A 12,496-nucleotide genomic window follows, 5' to 3' on the forward strand; every position below is an offset into this window, starting at 1 on the left:
ACTGTTTACTGTCTGTTCAAAAAAGTATGGCCCTGTTACTCCGCGACTTAAAGTACCGTAATTCTTGGAGCGTGATGACCTTTTCATCAAGCACGTGTGGATTTTCGGAAGCCCAGAGACGCACATTTTTGTTTATTAACGACCCCGTCTAGGTGAAAATGTGCCTCATCTGAAAACCAAACATTGATCAACTACGTCTTGGTTCACAGCCGGTTCAGCGAATGCCATTCTTTGATGTTCGTTGTCGACCGTTAATTTAGGCAACACTGTTATTTTATACGGATACAAATAAAAATCGGTTTTTATAATTTTCTGCACAAATCGCTTAAAATCTCAATTTGTGCTGCTGATTATTGATTTGCCCTGGCTCCTTAGCAACGCTACTCTGACAGCTTCAACATTTTATAGAGAACGAACATCGGCAGGCCTTTCGCGCTTACTCTCAAACACTGAAGCATCAGTATTAAATTGTTCGTAAAGTCCACGACTGTTGTAGATGAGGGCAACCACCGATTTTAAAAATGTGCACGAAACCGTCTTTTTTCTAGATCACCACACTTTTCGTTTTATTAAAAAATCAACACAGTCTTTACACGCTGTTCACGTCAGTCTTCCTTTGTCAGCCATCTTGGAACGCTACACAAACAGCGCACTCGGAAAAAGAAGAAACTAATATTCATGGTTAAATTTTTCAATCATGGCACTGTTGGTATACAAAATTAGTTATATAAAAATAAAATGAAAATCAACCGTACCATCATTTTGATTTTAATACTTCATAACATTTTAATTCACATATTTTAATTTTAATGTTCGTAAATTGAAACAAAACTATCTCATCGTCGAATGACCGAAATTACTAGAGAAACACACAAACAAATTGTTGGTAAGGTTGATTTTCATTTTATTTTTATATAACTAATGTTCATAAACTGACCCCATAGGGGAATACATACTCCATGCCACGGTTTCGGTCGCCACGCCACTCCCTCCGTACTTAGCCCTTGTGGGCTTTACCGGAGGTCATTTTCAGTAAATGTCATTTTCAGGCAATGTCATCTTTCAGTCTAGCCTCAGCCAGAATGCCACAAGAAACATTCCCATCTGTGAATTACTAACATAAACTTCGAACAAAACACATGTAGCTAACTCTCAAACAAGACTGAATGACTTTGTAAGAACGAAGGAACTAAACTCTACCTACCCGAAAGGTAAAAATGAGCTCGACACACAAATTATAAAACTCGAATTATAAAACGCACCACAAAAATACTAACAGAACATAAGAATAACAATAAATAATGTAACATAACAATAATATAAAGCATAACTATCGAAAAAAACAAATCTATAACCAAACGGAAACAGTTTAGCAAATCATAAAACAAAATACCAATAAAACCAAACATAAAGTCCAAGCGAACATCACACCTCTTCAACGATCCTTTCTTTCGCCAAATATGTGACAAAACTTTCTACGATCATCCGTTTGGCTCGGATTTTCCGAGCCAAACGGCTGATTTAACACTGAGATCAAGCGTCGATCCGATAATATCAAGCCGGCAAATGATCTCTGTGCGCATTAAGTAATACCTAGTACATTCATATATCACGTGATAAGCATCGTTCAACAATCCGCGCTGCGGACACAAACCCTAGTCCGCCAGACCGAGTTTGTGTAGTCTGTTCCGAAAAGCGCCATGACCTGCAAAAAATTTCGTCACATACTTGTTCGGGTGTACCCAAGAGGTGTCCCGCAAATCGTCAACATTAGGAAAAAGATCATCCGTATAACGCCCACACTTTGTCTCACCTCATTTGGCCTGACACAGGGCGACAACACGCTTTTCTATCTTCTTTATTTTCTCCGAAGTCAATTCACCTGATCTTAGCAACATAACGCTGTTGCCTTTCAGACGCAATCAAGTCTATCGGTTTCACGCCTGCGAACACCAAGATTGCCTTTCCACCTTAAATTTTACCTTAACCACCCGAAACCGTTAGCAATATAAGAGGTTGAGCCCGCAATAAAATATCCCGATAGCTTTTAAATTTTAACCTATCCGCCCAATCAGGCGCCGCATATAGCATAATTGCCTCGGAGACGGCCTTGTACAAGATACTCAGTCTTAAAGTTAAGACCCTATACTGTTACTTATGCTAACATAAAACACATTAGTAATTATTGACAAAGAAATGTTAGATCTTTTCGTGCGACAATATGTATGAAAATTGACATTTATTTATTTAATTTTTTTTTAGTTTATATTCATATATATATATATATATATGGAAAAAAAAACTAATGAAGAAAGTATTTATAGCAATTAGCAAGATATAAAAATACTAATTCTTTTTTTTTTTTTTTTAGACAACCCCGATCAAAAGTCTGCACATAGCTTAAAAAATATGTAAACCATTGAAATGTAACTCTGTCCATCTACTATGCTTCTAGCCTAATTTACGTCTCTTACATAGGTTTGGATAAGATAGAATCTTATCTCAAACAAGATAGAGATATCATGATCATTTCCGTGAACATAATATGAAGGAGGGGATAATCGTTTATGTTTTTCACGATTGAAAGCTTTCAAAAAGAGATTTTTAATAGTTTTAAAATTAATTATAAACTATTGTTTCACAGTTTATTGGTATCCCAAATTTTTAAAACAATGAAGTTCTGTATTGATTTGAGTGTTATTTTCTGCCTTTCTTAGCATTGTCACTCTAACATTAGTTGTGCACGGGTTTCGGAATTACTCTCCATTCTTAAAACTACTTTTACCGCTAAGTTTTCCTGGAACGTAACGGAACGCAAGGATAACAGAGATATGAAACCCCTAATCATCGCAGGACAGCAGTAACTTGCTGCCGGTTTTTTCTTATTGTCGGATAGGCATTTCTTTATTTAATGTCGGTTTATATATTTGCTTTGTTTATGGACAGAATTGGATATTGCGTTTCAATTTTTACAGATCGATTTGAAGTGCCATTTATTAGGCTCTCCTTGGGAAAGAGCGTCTTTCTCTCGGCGCGGTTCCCCTTCAGTCAGTCCATTGAAAGCCTGATGGTGCTAGTGTCTTTCGGTCTAGCAGGAATGCGTCTGTTAGGAGCCTAATCATTTGAGGATGCGATGTACTCCCTTCGCCAGAGGAATTGAATCTTCCTGTGTCAGGATCGTGGATAAATATCGATGTTAAGCTCCTTCCACTACCCATTCCGACTGACATGGCTTCTTCTGCTTTGTTCCTCCCGCTCTAATGGTTCTACAATTTGATACTAATCCCTGTGATTTGTTATTTTAACATTTTTCAATATCACACTGGACGAGAGTTTCAATGTTCATTAATTTTCTCCTGTGCTTTTAATTTTATCTTAAATATTTCACTATTTCGTTAAAATATTTAAACGATTTCGCATAATGTAATATATTAATAATTTTATAATTTGAAATCATTTTCTATGAAATGTGTTGCATAATTTGTGTGTTTTTTTCTCGCCTTATGTGTTCATTAAATCTTGTTTTAAATTCGCCCCGTTTGTCCTATGCACGGCGCGTTACAATCACATTTTATTTCGTATATTCCATTTTTGTTGTAATTGTCTTTGTCATCTACACTATTTCTAAATTTATCCATGGTATTATTTGTGGTAAATGCTAAATTTATGTTATATTTCTTAATAAAGTCCTTTAGTTTATATATTTCTTTTCCAATGAGTGTAGATTTGCCCATTTCCGTTTAATTCTTTCAGGTAGATTTCATAAGAAAGCTACCTACGGTAATGGGTACCATGATTCGACTTCCGGAAAATTTCGACAAATCTTCGAGTTTCACACCCCACAAACTCTAAAGCCACCGTCAACTCAAAAGTTTATATACATACATTTATATATTTCACTTTGTTGTGGACAGGATAACTGCCGTAATTTTGCGCCAATCACTTTCAAATTGTTCCCTAAAAAAAACTCGGTCGAGTTTGTTAACGGCCAAACCCGGACCATGGGTTGAAATGGGATCTTTTACGAAAGAAAAAAATATTGCTATAACTTTTTTATTAAGTAAAATGTCGAATTCATTTAAAATTTCTACGATCCTTTGGATAAGGACCTAAAACTTATGTAGATAAAGGTTTATGATATCATCAACCATTAGCCCAGGGGATGGAAAAAATGGGGTTTCGAAGACAAAAAATTCATACCTCTCTTAATAGGCACAGTATCGAATCGGTTTAAAGTGTTCGTTAGTCCTATAAATATTACCTAAAACTTTTGTCTGAAACAATTTTTGATACTACCAACCCTTACGGAAAGAGATGACCAAAATGTTGGAATTGTAAGATGGTACTTGCCGTATGCTAAACATGTGCAACATTTTTTCACATGCAACCATTGTCGTATTAAATAAATTTTAAGTTTTTCTTAAATTTAAGGTGAAAATTTTTTTTATCTTCTTAGCACCGGTGATCTTTTCAATTCTTTGGTGATCTTTATTTCAATTCCTTTTTTAATATAATTATATTGATTAATAATTATTAACCTCTGATTGTAAAAAAAAGTTTTACAATAAATAATAATTCAATAATAACAATAAAAAAATATATATATGAAAAAAAAATCAGAAGTTATTAGGGAAATAAAATTTTATGTACTTTTCATTTAAAAAAAAAAGAAAAGGAAATGGAAGTCGGATTCGAACTGATGTACCTTTCCCTTGTAAGAGCCAAATATTGGAATAATTAAACTTTTATTTGGCTATAACTTTGGAATCAATGAAAATAAGTACCACTTATGATATAACGTTCGTTGATAAGCTATCAATGAGGGCTTATTACTGCAGTTAAGAAAAACTCCAAACTCCAAATGTTTTGGATGAATCGATATTTATAAGTAACAGTTAATTATTTTAATTGGATCCAATTATTTTTATTAGTAACTGGTCCCAGATTATTGAATTTACGGCTGTAACAATTCGAGATAGCAAATCTTGAAGAACAGCAGGCTTAATTGGTAAATCCACCGGGTTGGTCTAGTGGGTAACTCGTCATCGCAAATCAGCTGATTTCGAAGTCGAGAGTTATAAGGTTCAAATCGCAGCAAAGGCAAGAATAACGTTTTTACAGATTTGAATACTAGATAGTGGATACCAGTCTACTTTCGTTGTTGGGATTCAATTAACTACACATCTTAGGAATGGTCGATCTGAGACTGTACTAGACTAAACTTTATTTACCCTCATAAATATCATCCTCTGAAGTAATACCTTACGGTAGTTTCGGTGGCAAAAAAAAAAAAAAGATAACCCTGAAATAAAAGTATATATATATATATATATTTATATTTGTGTTTGTTTATATTCTAACGTCTACATATTACAAAGTAGAATTTTAAACTAGTGTTTCGATCTAAAATAATAAAAAAATATTATTACATTTGCTATTTAAAAATTAAGGAGATAAAACATTTAATAGAACGTAATAGTAATATAAATGCCTAGCTTATTAAAAAAATACCAATCATGCACGTGTAATGACACGTTACAATAAATTATAATATAAAAACAGGTTTATATTTAATATTATGTTATATTATAATACAATACGAATAAGATAGATCAGCTTACACTTCAATAATAACGCATCTCTTTTAAATGACTTTAAAGTAATGATGTGATAATTAATAATAAATCAAGGTCCGATGTTTACTCTAATATAAACGACATCATAGTTTTAAATGAACTTATATTCAAAATCAGTAAAAGATCTTTAATAATTAAAAATAAATTATTGTTTTTATTTTTACGTAAAATATCTGTTTTTCAAACCGAATGAATTATCCAATTTTAAGGGGTTGTAAATGGGTAAACCCCCCCAAATTACAAAATAGTTTATTTCATTATATTTTTGGACAATCTAATATTTTAGGTAGATTTCGTAAGAAAGCTACCTATTGTAACGTGTACTGGGGGCCATGATTCGACTTCCGGAAAATTTCGACATATCTTCGCGTTTCACATCCCCCAGACCCCAATCGAAATGAATCGAATTCATTTAAAGTTCCTACTATTCTTTGGATAAGGGTCTAAAACTTATTTCGATAAAGTTTTTTGATATATTCAACCATTAGTCAGGTGATGGAAAAAATGGGGTTTCGAAGACAAAAAATTCATACCTCCCTTAATAGGCACAGTATCGAATCGGTTTAAAGTGGTCGTTAGTCCTCTGAACATTATCTAAAACGTTTCCCTGAAACAATTTTTGATACGACCAACCCTTACGGCAAGGGATGACAAAAACTTTCCTGGAATTATAAGAAGATGGGACTTGTATGCTAAATATGTGAAACTTTTTTCCACGTGCAAATATTGATTAGTAAATTTGAAATTTTTCTTAAGTTTAAGGTGGAAATCTTTTTTATCCCCTACTTAACACCGGTGAAATCTACCTCCGCCTTTCGGCGTGCTGAAAGGAATATTTTTTAATATCCGCGAGTGACATTCGGCCGGTTTTACACCTTAAAAACATAAAAATCTTATCATAGCAGGCTGTTCTTCCACGGTACACATCTCGAAAGGTGTTGATATATTGAAATATGCAAGAGTTGACTAAAATGTTACTGGATTTATAAGACGGGCTTGTCGTATGCTAAACATGTGAAACTTTTTTTCACATGCAACCATTATGGTACTGAGTAAATTTGAAGTTTTTCTTAATTTTAAGGTGGAGATGTTTTTTATCCCCTACTTAGCACCGGTGAAATCTACCTCCGCCTTCCGGTGTGCGGAAAATTATTTTTTATTTTGGCCTATTAGTTTCTCTATTAATATTAATAATCTTTCAAAACTGTTAATCCCTATTTATTGCGTTAATTTATAAAAATATCCTTTGTAATAAAATAAATTTGTGACCAGTTTCCGGGAACAATAGTAATGCATACGAATTTCTGTTGTTTTTTTTTTTTTAATTTATAATGAACCAAATGTTTCTTAAATATTTATCTAAGACTCATAAATAAGTATTAGGGGAGCATCATCAGCGAAAAATTTTGGATTTTACTTACATAAATTCAACTTCAATAATGTTGATTTCATATTGTTTATTATTTTATTATAAATATATTTTTATATTTATTAACACAAACATTATAGTTTCATTCTCTTATTCCAAGTATTTTTATGCGAAACTTATAAAGGAAAAATTACGGTTAATATGCCCTAAATATAAAACCGAGATGCAGTTTAATAAAAACTGGAAAATTAATATTTTAAATGGATGTACGCTACACACTTTAAGGTAAAAAATTAATATATATTCCCGTATTCCAGACAGCCGTACCGCTAACTCGGTGTCTCTTTACGTCTTTAAAATATTTTACTTATTTTTACCAAGACACAAGTTTCTCACAAAACGTTTTTTGGTTACGGTTAAAATACTTTTTAATATAATAAATTATAAAAAAAAGTAAAGTATTTATGAAAAGATTGATTATTTAAATTTCGATGCATCGATGTTAACGATATGTTAATGGTTAGTAAATTAATAGTAATCGTTTCAAAAATTAGAATGTTAAAAATTTAGATAAGAATCGTATCTGTTATTTAAGTCTTTATTTTTTTAAATCGTTTTTATGATTTTGTAAAATTTTTGACTTAATTTAACTTGTTTATTTTTATTTTCATTTGATTATACTTTAAACGATATAGATATTACTGCAGTTAAATTATTTCTCATTTTTGTGAATATTTTTCGAATTATGGTGAAAAATTACGAACGATAATCGCTAGACTGCGTTTTTCTTTTTTTGAAAATGTATTATATTAATATATTTTATGTACGGCTTTGCATTGTTTCATTGAAAAGGTCATTACGTACGCGCGCGCGGAAGCACACGTACATGAAACGCTGATAAGTCGAGGTTATAGACTAACAAAAATTTGGATTTCCTGTGTCGATAAGATTTTACCGTATACATAATAATTTATAATCTTAATCGCCTAAGGGTTCGGTACTCGCATGCGATCTTACGTTACGTAAAAGTGAATCTCTGTTGCGATTTTATTTTATCAACACGGAATTTTATAAAAATATCAACCAACAAGTAGCTCGGAAAATCGTCTATAAATATTCATAAGTCGAGTCGACAAATAGAATCGAATGTAAACTGGAATAACACGCCGATGTATAACAAATAAATGCACGCACTTAATAATTAACATTTATTACGCGTTATGTCAGGTTAGTTGTCGTTTAGCTTATTAGGAGGGCGGGTGCGGTACGGTTATTTTCCTTACGACACGGTTTCGAGTACGAGTAGTCGACGTAACAACATAACGTCGTTCGTTTAAATGCAAATTTGAATCGGACGCGTGTGCGGTATTAAGGCACGCGAACTCGGCTTGCTAGGGCGAAGAGGCAAATAGGAAGCGAGGAAAAGCGGGCACGGTGGCTTATACACCGACTGCGAGGCCGAGGTCACCGGGTGGGACTGTGACCTGACCGTGCTTTCTGGTCGATATCTGAGCTTACCTGTACCCTAGCCTACTGAATTTCTATCGTGTATCGTATATACAATTTCATTTTTTTTTCTAGGTATTATATTCTTGCCGTATGTTGCGCCTATAATATAATTTGTGCTTGATTTCGATATTTGAATATTGCTGCTTATAGTGAAATAATAAAAGCAGTTTTACCTTTAAAGTTTTGTATTTCTTTATTTTCGGAAGAGAAACCTTCGAAATTCTTACGATTTGAACGAAAAGTATTTTGATTTGGTAATAAATAAACAAAATAAAATAAGAAACTGAGCTGAAAGTGTGTGAAATCGAAACAGAGACGGCCAGTTTAAATGAGCAGAATTGAATCTTTCTTTTAATCCATTAAAAGTTGTGAATTTTTTGAGCTCAGAATCTAGTCAACTCATTTTTAACACAATAATGCTGTTAATTGTAATCCAGAAACGTACTTATTTATTAGAAGAAAACAACATTCATATTTGTATACGAACTACGATTATGTGAAGTAATTAAACAAAAGAAGTCGGAAAGACTACACACTCTGAACGTAATTGAGTTGTTGTTCTCTTGTAGCTAAAGGGGGCTACTTTTGTGTTGTACGATAAAAAAGTCTAGTATGAACTTTGCTGAAATTTTCTGCAATTTACTTAGCGCTTAAACAAATTAAGAGCTCATATTAAGCGGGATTTGAAGATAAATTTTAGTAAGACGAAGTATCTAGTGGCTGATGCAAAAGAAGTTGACTATAGGTGGGAATGTCATAGAGGCGTGTGAAGACTTTAAGTACCTTGGCTCTATATTACCGCAGGAAGGAAATAGTGGAAAGGATTTAAATCATCGTATAGCTTTGAGACGGAAGGCTATCCAGAAGTGCATTCTTTGTAGTAGTCTGAAGGGATACGGAAACCGACTAAGTATAGGTTCCGCAACAGTGTTATCGAGAGCATTTTATAATACGGGTCAGAAGCTTAGGAAACTAGCAAAAGAGTAGAGGGAAGGTTGTCGGCTGTGGAGATGGCCCAAGGGTTGTGGAGTTTTTAGAATTCGGTGCGTGAAATGAGGAGAACAGAAGAAGAATCGTGGCAACCGCTGCGGCGATTGATGTCTTGGAGGGAAGAAGACTACAACGGTACGGGCATGTTCGGAAAACGAAGGAGTATAGATGGCCTAGTAGGAGGTTGGAATGGATTCCAGGAGACAGGATAAAACGTGGATGACGTCCAAAGCAGTAGATGTCTGGAGTGATGTGGCGATGAAGAGAAGGACTTTGGAGGAGGAAAGTTGGCGGTTGGGATATGATAGACGGCGTTTATAGCTGTAAGCATTCGCGTAGAAGAATTTACGTGTGGATTTACAACTCTTCTTCCATGGATAAAGTCTAAATAATTGTTGATACTGTGATTTTATTTTATGTACAAAACTTTGAAATCAGAAGCGTTATTTAGGTTAAAAGTTTTTTTTGAAACTGTCTTTATACTCTTTTTTGCAAAAAATTATGTACTGCATGCGATATTCAAATTTTTCTCAGTTAAAATGTTTGCTACTTTCATAATAAAAGTAATAGACAGTTTCAGATTCCCTTTATCTATACGGCTCTCAACCCGTCGCTCCACCGCTGAATTATAACAGCAATTGAGGTATTGTGGTATCCGAATCGTTCTTTCCCAAAATGATTTTTACTACAGAAAAATAAACGGCATATATAGAAGTCGAAGCCTGTTTGCTTCAAAGATCTCATGCCTTATGAATGAGGTAATGACTTTCAGGCCTCCTTGTTCCTCCAAAGGCCTCTAGCTTACTTGAATTTTTCAAGGATACATAAAACCTGAGAAATCAGGGATCCCTTTGACCGTTCAATTCTTCATTTAATTAAAATTGAATTGTTTTCGCCTTGAAATAAAAGATATTTTGATTTTTTTAATAAGCTTGTATTTCAAAATTTTTATTTTTTGTGAATCTAAATACTCAGTCTCTCCATTACGGCGTTCGGGTCGTTCTATTTCCTCTTCCTTCAGTAGCCTTCAATTATGAAAATCTGATTGGCCTCGCAATTAGCAAAAAATTATTAATTGAAAAAATTTCTAGTCGTTGAAATATACTCAGTAAAAAGCTAAGTTTTTGTATACTTGTTTCTAGCAGTGCGGTCTTTTTTGTCTTAGATGGCATAATTTAAAAAAAAGTCTTGTTTTGAAATACACCGTTAATCATATTCTACTCTTTCTAATCATTTTATTTCTAATTGTGTTACACCATTATCAGTTAAATCATTTGTATGCCGGTATTCCCCCTTAACAATTTTCGAAGAATCCCTCCGCCGTATTTATTTTATATCTGATAATCTTTTTTTATGGAAACAACATTTATTGCTTCTGATTATATAAGTTATCGTACTGAGCGAATTACATTTAGGTGAAACCAGAGACCAATCAAATTTTCACGGTCCGTTTCCCTTCTCAGTTTATTCATATCCTATCATTTTAATTGATTAAAACATCTGATAGGGAGACCACAATAATAGCTACAATCAATAGCAGCGATTGTAGTTTTTTTCGATGACTTTATTACATCAGGTATGATTTTATTACATTAAGTTAAAAAGCTTATGCGTGAAAATACGATTTGAAAATCACGAGGGTTGTAAAAAAAATGCCATGCCTGACCGGTTAATTGAACTCAGAACCTATAGGATGAACAGCAGAAATGCTACCGCTCCGCCGGATATCTTAAGTAATTTAACTTAAGTAACTTAAGTAATTCTTGATATATATGTATATGTCTAGTGGTGAACGCGTTTTCCCAAATCAGCTGATTTGGAAGTCGAGAGTTCCAGCGTTCAAGTCCTAGTAATGGCAGTTATTTTTATACGGATTTGAATACTAGATCGTAAATACCGGTGTTCTTTGGTGTTTGGGTTTCAGTTTACCACACATCTCAGAAATGGTCGAACTGAGACTGTACAAGAGTACACTTCATTTTCATTCATTCATCCTCTGAAGTATTATCTGAAAGGTAATTACCGGAGGCTAAACAGGAAAAAAAAGAATGATATATATGTATATAATATATAAATAAAATTACAGGTCAACTCCCCGTACATGTAAATCAGTTTGAAAACCATTTGCTTGATTTCAGTATATATATATATATATATATATATATATATAATATATGTGTGTAGATTAAATGAACACAATTGAAAGTCTGATAAAACATTAACAAAATTGAACCTTTCCCTTTTACCCTTTTCCAAGCCTCTTTCCTTTCCCATTTCTTCCCTATCACTTTCCTTTCCACATTTCTCTTTCCCTTACCCTTCTTCCTCTTTACCCTCTTTTCTATGTTCTTTTTTCTTCTTTTCCCTTAAATTTCTAGTTTTTCCTTTGCTCCCTTTTCCTCTTTTTCTCCATTTTCCCCTTCTTCCCTTTTACCTTTTTCGACTTTTCCGTTTTCCGATTTTTCCCTTTCTCTCTTCCCCCCCCCCCGTGTAAATCGGTCCAGTAGTTTTTTAGTCTAAAGCGGACACATATATCGGAAACATTGAAATTAAATCGTAAAATATTTAGTATAGTGTGTGTTGCTTTTACGTTCAACAGATAGCGCTGTTGTTAAAAAAAGCATGTTTTTAGCTGTCACTGGTGTGACATCTTAGGTGTGAAATAGTAGGTATATAAAAACACGCGGGTATTCGAATGCAAAATTGTGTCAAAATTTCAAACCGATGGGTGAAGAAATTTCGGAGAGTTAAGGTTTTAAACAAAAGAACTGTTATATTTTTATTTATACGGATATGGATAAATAATAATAAATGTAATACAATAACATTTAGGTCTTACACGTTTTTTGAAGAGAGTTGACTGACAGGCTAGGAATTAAAATTAAGTGGTACGAGTGAGAGTTGTCGCGTATATAGCGGTCACGTGACTGATTTTACCTCCCTCTACGTTTCCTATAGAATGATGATGCCAACTGCCAGAGCTCGCTTGCTG

Source organism: Lycorma delicatula, chromosome 8, assembly GCF_047948215.1.
Source record: "Lycorma delicatula isolate Av1 chromosome 8, ASM4794821v1, whole genome shotgun sequence".
Classification (NCBI taxonomy): domain Eukaryota; kingdom Metazoa; phylum Arthropoda; class Insecta; order Hemiptera; family Fulgoridae; genus Lycorma; species Lycorma delicatula.